The sequence below is a fragment of the Misgurnus anguillicaudatus genome, chromosome 9 (assembly GCF_027580225.2).
Source record: "Misgurnus anguillicaudatus chromosome 9, ASM2758022v2, whole genome shotgun sequence".
NCBI lineage: Eukaryota > Metazoa > Chordata > Actinopteri > Cypriniformes > Cobitidae > Misgurnus > Misgurnus anguillicaudatus.
This window is the reverse complement of record NC_073345.2, coordinates 30,648,309-30,656,472: the sequence shown is the minus strand read 5'-3', so window position 1 is coordinate 30,656,472 and position 8,164 is coordinate 30,648,309. Positions and strand designations below refer to the sequence as shown.

Below are 8,164 nucleotides of genomic sequence, written 5' to 3'. Positions count from 1 at the left end.
ATAAAGTGCCTCGGTGAGATGTCTTATGGAGATCGGTAGCTAATAGGCAAGACATCGGGAAGATGGTGGCATTAGAATGATCGCCGACCGTGAGCCAACGTAAACCCGCCCTAATTATTATGACCTATATGCGGCGCGATCCGCTTCGCTCTCCCATTGAACACAGCTGATTTTCGGCTGCATCGCTGTAAACGTCAAGGCATGCTTATAAAGCAGCTGTTCCAGTGTTAAAGGGAGCGAGGCGTCAGGATCCCACCGTTATATAATTGATTTGTTTAGGCCAGGGGTCTCCATGGTGCCAGCACATTCTATTAGTCTCAATTGTAATATTTATTTATTACATACATATGTTTTATATTAACTTGGCTTGGTTTACGTATGTTAACATATTAAACAATACTAAAACATATCAAAAAGTAAAATAAAATAAAATCAGTAAGTAAAACAAAAAAGTTTTGAGTAGAATAAATAAAAAAGTAGCCCTCCAGATTGTTTTATACATATTGTTGTAGCCCTTGCTCACAATGTTGGAGACCCCTGCAGGCTAACTCATTTCATATTGTGTATCAACAACAATCAACACTCAATAACAGTTTATGTTGTGTTAATCATAAAATTTCTTCCCTAACAATTTGACAAGAGCTAGTGGAGAAGTAGGCAACTAGCCCACTTGCATGCAAGACTCCGTCTGTGGCTGCGCAGTCTGCAGCCGCTTCCTTTTGAGTTGCCAGGTTTTATGACAAAAAAAGTTTAAATTGAAAGTAAGTGATTGTTATGTGTAGGGTGTATTTCATAAACAATATGACAACCTGGTAAATGTCAGTCTAACAGAAAAAAATGGATCAGTGAGTTTCCAGGAGAAATAACAAAACAGAAGGGCATCTGGAATTTTTTTTTTACTTTGTTTTTGCAAAGGCAGTTTCATTTATTTTAACACTCCACAAATTACACTTTGGGGTGGTTTCCCGGACAGGGATTATCTTAAACCGGGACTAGGCCTTAGTTTAATTCTGAAATATAACTAGTTTTAATAACATGTCTTAATAAAAACATTACTTGTGTGCATTTTGAAGCATCACAAAAGACACTGATGTATTTTATGATATGTCAGTGCAAGTTGTTTTCAGTTTGGACAGCTCTTACATTTATTTTAGTCTAGAACTAGTCTAATCCCTGTCCTTGAAACCGTCCCATAGCAAACTGCAACAAAAATAAGAAATTCCCTCCAGAATAAGTCATACTCCAGAATCAGTCCAATCAATTATTTCACTTAAGATGCTTGCTTGTCCCGCCTTTGCCGCCCCCATTCCTGTCTCTGCTCAGACAGCCGCAGCCAGTTTCTCACAGTCATCTTTATATCAGCCTCAGTGGAACTTTGTAGGCAGGATTTCTTAACACAGCACCTAAAAAAATGTAATAATGTAATAAGCAACAGAAAAAAATAAGACAGCACAAAAGTCTATATATCTTCGTGGATGGTTTCTAAAAAGACAATTCAGAAAAGTCAGAGCATTTTGCAAAAAATAAAATCATGTTGTTTCAACACATTGTAGGACTTACTCAGGAGTACCTGATGAATAGGCTGTGATTTAAGGAGAGCACATCCCTTCATCACTGGGTGTGTCTTGCTGCCAATCATCTTGTGGCACTAGGAAATACAGAAAAAGTCCCGTTACACAAAGAACAGCATCACCCAGGTCCAACTAACAGAGCTAAATAAGTGACCCCACAGCAGTGGTTCTAAAACTTTTTCTGTCATTTTTGTCATTCCCCATTTTATGTAGGACTGTGCTGTGTGTGCGCTGTGTATTGTGTGTGTGTGCCTGTCTCAGTGTGTTCTTGATCTGCATGCTAAACAGCTTATGTTCAGGAGAGCCCAGCCCTTCATATTCATCTTCCTGCTGCCAATTAACGGTTGTCACTATGAAATGATAAAATTAGATTGTGAAACTGCTAAACAGTATGTAGGCTTTTTGCTCTCAAACTTTTCAAGTGCGCTTACAGCCACAAGTTGTGTACAAACAGTAAAAGACCCAATGGACCCTTTTACTGTTTGTACACAATGGTGACGTGGCAACGTATGCACGAGCAGTTTGGCAACGGAAGTATGGCAAGAATCAGCAGTGAAGTAACACAGACAGAGAAAGTTATTTTAAAAAGTTGACATCTACCAGATCCGTGTACTATAGTGGAGTGGATAGAAGACGTTAGCAGATGGCCAAATATAAAGTGGCCAGATACATATGAAGAGTTTGGTTCCAAAACCCAATAAATCCATTTTGACAAATTTTGTTAAAAACGTGTTTTCTATACCAAGAAAGTGACAAGATGAAAACCACTATTTTCTGTTACAAACTTTCACATAGCATCTTTAGGTTATAATAACATAAAAAAATTTCAAATCCATAACTTGATTTTCAAAGATTTATTATAAAAACAGATTCTTTTTTCCACAAAATGCAATAAATTCATGACAAGTTTTTATTCAAAATGCTATAAATCTATTGAATCAATAGCCTTTATAAATGTGCATTCATCTTTGCCATGTTATTCATTTAGTTGACTAGTTGTACACACCAATTAAAAATATAAACATTAATGGCATTAATCAAAACACTTACTTTGTGATATTAAGAACACTGTCATTGATGCGGTTATACTTGACATCGTCGCTTAACGTGTTTCACAGCGATCAGCTGTAAAATGTTTTGGTCCTGCTCGATTTTCGTTGACTTTGAGTAAAATTATGGAAAGTTTTTCATAAGATCCCCTGGGGTCAATGTGTTTGCATGACAGAAACTTGATGTTGTCGGCCCGGGCAAACAAGCACCCGTCTCCCGAGTGTCTCTTGCGTAAATTATTAGATGTTGATGGCTTACGTTTCTTTCCCGTCACAGAAAACCATCACAGGTTTATCAATGCTATTAAAGTATTATTTTGTTTTTGTTTGTTTGTTGATCACGAAGTACAAAGTAGATGAGGAAAACTAGTATTCCGTGTACTCAACGCGCCGCCATTGTTTGTTTACATTGCAATGGTGCGCTGCAAACTGTGGAGCGGATTTATGGCTTTCTGTAGAAAAGGAGGAGTGGCGTTTATTGCATTTTGGGAAAAAAGGGAGAAAAGATGACAGAATAAAACGGCGTATATTGGATTTTGCTTAAAATTAAGAATTTACTTTTTAATATTGACCTGATATAATACTGATTCTGGCAGCAACTCATTTTTTTCAAAAATGGCATTTATTTGGGACCAAACTCTTTATATATACGTATATTAGTATATTATATTAGTACAACCAAACGCAACAACCAGACATTTTGATGCTGGGAAACCGTTTTAATAAACTTTCTGAGTTGCTAACACGTTAGAACAACTGGCGAACAACAACACTTCCGTTGCCGAAATGCGCGCACAAACTATTTGATCACGTGGGCTGTAAAAGGGTCTATGCATCACATATTTAACGGAAACTTACATTCAGTACGAAGAAGGTCCTCATTCACTGATGTAATCACTTAAATGGAAAAAACACAAATGGCCCAGATCCAGCTTGATTTTAAAATCTTGCCCTAATTCATTTGCTATTGAATTATTCTGAAATTTATTCTTTTACTACCTCAGTATGATGTTCTGAGTAAAAAGTGCAGATTCATACATTACATGTAAAATATGTTACTATCGTTAGTCCTCTGACGGAGCCCTGGAAGAGGGTGACGTGGAGGCTGCTGCAAAGCACACAGGCCTTCGTTATTATTCGGTGTCACTAGAAAATACAGAAAAACGAAATTATTGGAGTGAACAGTAAGTCAAGTTTATCACAATTAGATAAACTAATGTCAGTGGGCTGAGTAATTGCCACACATTTCTACACACACACACACACATGTGTCAGTGTTTTCATTGTCTGCGTTTTAAATGGCTTACAGTCAGGAAAGCCTTCAGTTCTCTGCGCCTCTTTCTGAATATTAACCGCAGTCTCTTGGAAAGACAGAAAACCTTGGTTTACTGATCACACTACTAATATAAACTCAAAAATCATATCTCTGGAACATCAAACTATGGTATGTGCTGTGGACCTGTGGAGTACATTTTACTATATAGGGTACACTTACCTTCACTCTACAATGATGTGGGATGGGCTGGAGGAGTTAAACAAGGGGTGGGAGGGTTAGCCAGCTTTCTTCTTACTGACACTTCAAGAAGATTAAAAAAGGTTACAACAGAAAGATGATCAAAAAGGCACATCAACCATAAGATTTGCACCTTAGATATCTACATCTGATATTCGCTGTATGAGAAGTGCAGCATTATACACATAAAATGTCTTACTAGGCTTGCTCCTTTGATGGAAACTTGGGTGGGCTAGAGAAGGCTGCTTCCTTTTTGTCACTGTCATGGCCATTTAAAAACAAGGATTAAAATTCGAAAAAGGTTTAAACACAAAGATTACAAATTCTTATCAGGCATAATTACAAGTATGAGCATGTAATTAAAGGGAGAGTTCACCCAAAAATGAAAATAATGTAATTAATGACTCACGAGTTTGGAACGACATGAGGGTAAGACCTCCGTTCATCTTCGAAACACAGTTTAAGATATTTTAGATTTAGTCTGAGAGCTTTCTGACCCTCCATTGAAAATCTATGCACAGTATACTGTCCAGGAACAGAGAGGTAATAAAAAAACATCATCAAAGTAGCCATTTGACATCAGTGGGTATGTTAAAATGTGTTGAAGCATCGAAAATACATTTTGGTCCAAAAATAACAAAATTACGACATCATTCAGCATTGTCTTCTCTTCCGGTTCTGTTTTGAACGCGCACGAGACTAAAGTCACATGACTGCAGTGACGCAGCTGACGTACAACGTGGTTGATGTGTTATTAGGTGCGTCCCCGCTTTTTTTTGTGCGCCCGAGCTTCGTTTACAGTCTGAGGGAGACGAATGCTGTAAATGTGAAAAAAATTCACAAACATATCTGAGGATAACACGCCATCTGCGTCACAAGACTTTAGTCAGACACATGCGCTACACAATAGACATGGAAGAGAATGCTGAATAAATTTGTCATTTTTGGACCAAGATGTATTTTGGATGCTTCAACACATTCCAACTGACCCACCGATGTCAAATGGCAACCCTGACTATGTTTCTATTATCTTTCTGGACATGGACAGCACACCGTGCATAGACTCCCAATGTAGGGCCAGAAAGCTCTCGGACCAAACACAAAACATCGGAGGTCTTACAAGTTTGGAACGACATGAGGGTGAGTCCTTAATGACACCATTTTTCATTTTTGGGTGAACTATCCCCCCAATTTTCTAATGGACATATGGAAACTTAAAGGAACACGCTGACTTTTTGGGATTTTAGCTCATTCACAGTTAGATAAGTGCATACATACCCCTTCATCTCTGTGCGTGCCGTAACTCTGTCTGACGCAGCCCCCGCTAGCCTATCTGAGCATAAAGACTTGAAGTAAATGGCTCCAGCTAGCATGCTGCTCCCAATAAGTGACAAAATAACAGCAACATTTTCCTATTTATGTGTTGTGATTTGTTTAGTCACACCGTGTACAAACAACAAGGTCATGACACAGCCATCTTTTAACAGTATACATACTGGGAACTATATTCTCAGAAGGTGAAGCACTTGCTACTTGGGGGGAGTAACTGCACAACTCTGACCGAACTCTCTGCTCCTCACCGGGGGTTTCTCAGGTGCTGCTAGCAAATCACTGCACCCAAGTAGCCGGGCTTTGCCTTCTGAGAATATAGTTCCCTGTATGTTGGGATTAATAGATGGCTGTGTCTCACATGACCTTGTTATTTGTACATGTTGTGACTATACAAATCACAACATATAAATAGGAAAAAGTTGGCATTATTTTGTCACTTATTGGGAGCAGCATGCTAGCTGGAGCCATTTACTTCAAGTCATTGTGCAAAGCTAAGCTAGCGGTGGGTGCATCAGACAGAGTTACGGCACGCACAGAGATGAAAGGAGTATGTATGCACTTATCTAACTATGGGGATACAGTGAATAAGATAGAAAAATAAGCCTTTAAGGTCAAAATAGTTAATTCAACTTGCCAACTGTTATGTTGTTTCCAGCCATAGGTAGGAGGGAAGGGGGAGGAGGGTTTTTTGGAAGGTTTGTTGTGCGTTTTCTTCTTTTTCGCCTGTGATGTTTGTGGTGCATTTTGGGTGTCTGATGAAGGGCACGATGCAGGGGATGATGGTGGTGATGGTGATCTAAGTCAGGATGGTCTGTAAATGAAAAGTTTTTACAAAGATTAGTTTTCATATTGATCACATCGAACATAGAAAGTACAATGAGTAACATCAGAACAACATAGCCCCCCACTCTCACTTGTCTCATGTAGTATTCAACAAGAGTATTGTTTTCATCCTTTAGATGGGTTGGGTGATGTCCTCTTGAAAAAACTTTGGAGTATTTTGTATGAGTCTTTATAGACCCTTTTACTCTTTGTACACAATGATGATGTGGCAACGTAGGTGCACGCAGTTTGGCAACGGAAGTATGGTAAGAATCAGCAGTGAAGTAACACAGACAAAGTTATTTTAAAAAGTTGACTTATCAACTTTTTCAACACATCTACCAGATCCGTGTACTATAGTGGAGTGGATAGAAGACATTAGCAGATGGCCAAATATAAAGTGGCCAGATACATATATACGTATATTAGTATATTATATTAGTGCAACCAAACGCAACAACCAGACATTTTGATGCTGGGAAACCGTTTTAATAAACTTTCTGAGTTGCTAACAGGTTAGAGAACCACCGGGGAACAACAACACTTCCGTGGCCGAAATGCGCGCGCAAGCTATTTGATCACGTGGGCTGTAAAAGGTTCTGGAGGCCACCAAGCCATGCCTTCATCGTATTTACCTGAGTGAAAAAAACAGAAAAGACATTTTATTTTGCTTAAATTACAAAGGTTAAATAAAGGCTCTATTTTATGAATAGGTGTGTGTCCAAAAACACTTACTTCCTATCACTTTATTACTTAATAACCACTTTGTCTGACTGTCTACAGTGGCTGTGCACTAAACTAGCTCTTTGATTGACAGGTCTACTTTTAACGTTACCATAAAAACGCACAACAAGAGCTGCCTTTAATTTTAAGCATGTCACTTAGACAAAATCATTAAAAATGCATTTAGAGTGTAAGGGGTCCATATTATAAAATGACAGATGTCATTTTTGTGTAGACAAAAGACAGTCCGTCAATTTATTACCGTTTACCTAACTGTTTACCGAACGATCCCCTCACGTCAAAAATACTGTCTAAAACAACTCACTGAAAAATATTTAATACGCGAACATATTAATAATAACTAACCAGGGGTGCGTTTCCCAAAACCATGTTGCTTATTTTCCATTGCCAACCAACTAGTTGCTAACACAACAGGTTAGCAACAATGGTTTTGGGAAACGCACCCCAAGTCAACAGTTATAACAACAAACCAAGTCTAAAAACATGTAACGTTGCCTCCGACGCCAATTTCTGTCATCCGTTTATCGAAAACATTTCCACAATCATATTTAATCAACATACCTTCGCGCTTACACTGCCGGCTTGATGTGGACCAACAACTGCGTAGATCTAGTGAAGAAAAAAAGAGGCGCGGTCGGCATAAAGGTTGCTCGCGGTTCCTCTGCCGATCTCCGGCTGCAGACTCATCGCGCCGATCGTTTACCCACCTACTTTTATTCTGTGTGCAGGGGAAAAAACCCAACCGACACTTTGCCGCTGGTGCCCTCCAATTGCCGACGTCGGTAAGACTGAACGTGCTGTCTGGGAGCGATGCTGACATGACCCATTTGTACTCATGTCTTTTTTACATTCTCAATGATATGTTTATTTACACTGCTGTAAACATGCAGTTTTGACTCAGATTGATACAGTCAAATAAAATTTACAATGTAAAGTTTTTTTTTAAGATTACAGATTGCGTGACAATTATGACAATGATATGACAACCCCAAACCCAATCAAAAATTGTTAAAAAGCTGAAAAAAATTACATAAAATGACATGAAAAGATGTGCCTTTTTTCAGAAGTCTTGTCTTGATGTGTTATGTATTACAGTGTGGATGCTGAACCCCTGCAAATATATAAATAAATCT

General features: G+C 38.6%; 1 long non-coding RNA gene across 4 annotated transcripts; it reads right to left on the bottom strand.

The window, feature by feature from the left end:
* Window positions 1-879: 879 nt before the first annotated feature.
* On the bottom strand, window positions 880-7,816 carry LOC129422614 (uncharacterized). Of its 4 annotated transcripts, XR_012371208.1 has the most exons (10): window positions 7,593-7,816; window positions 6,380-6,922; window positions 6,100-6,276; window positions 4,333-4,392; window positions 4,116-4,196; window positions 3,928-3,981; window positions 3,680-3,766; window positions 3,479-3,517; window positions 1,561-1,648; window positions 880-1,403 (listed from the first exon to the last, which is right to left on the bottom strand). It is a non-coding gene; the product is annotated as an uncharacterized lncRNA (long non-coding RNA). The 4 variants fall into 4 exon arrangements; XR_012371209.1 differs by lacking the exon at window positions 3,479-3,517 and having other exon boundaries at window positions 3,664-3,766; window positions 7,593-7,815; XR_012371206.1 differs by lacking the exon at window positions 3,479-3,517 and having other exon boundaries at window positions 7,593-7,812.
* Window positions 7,817-8,164: the final 348 nt, after the last annotated feature.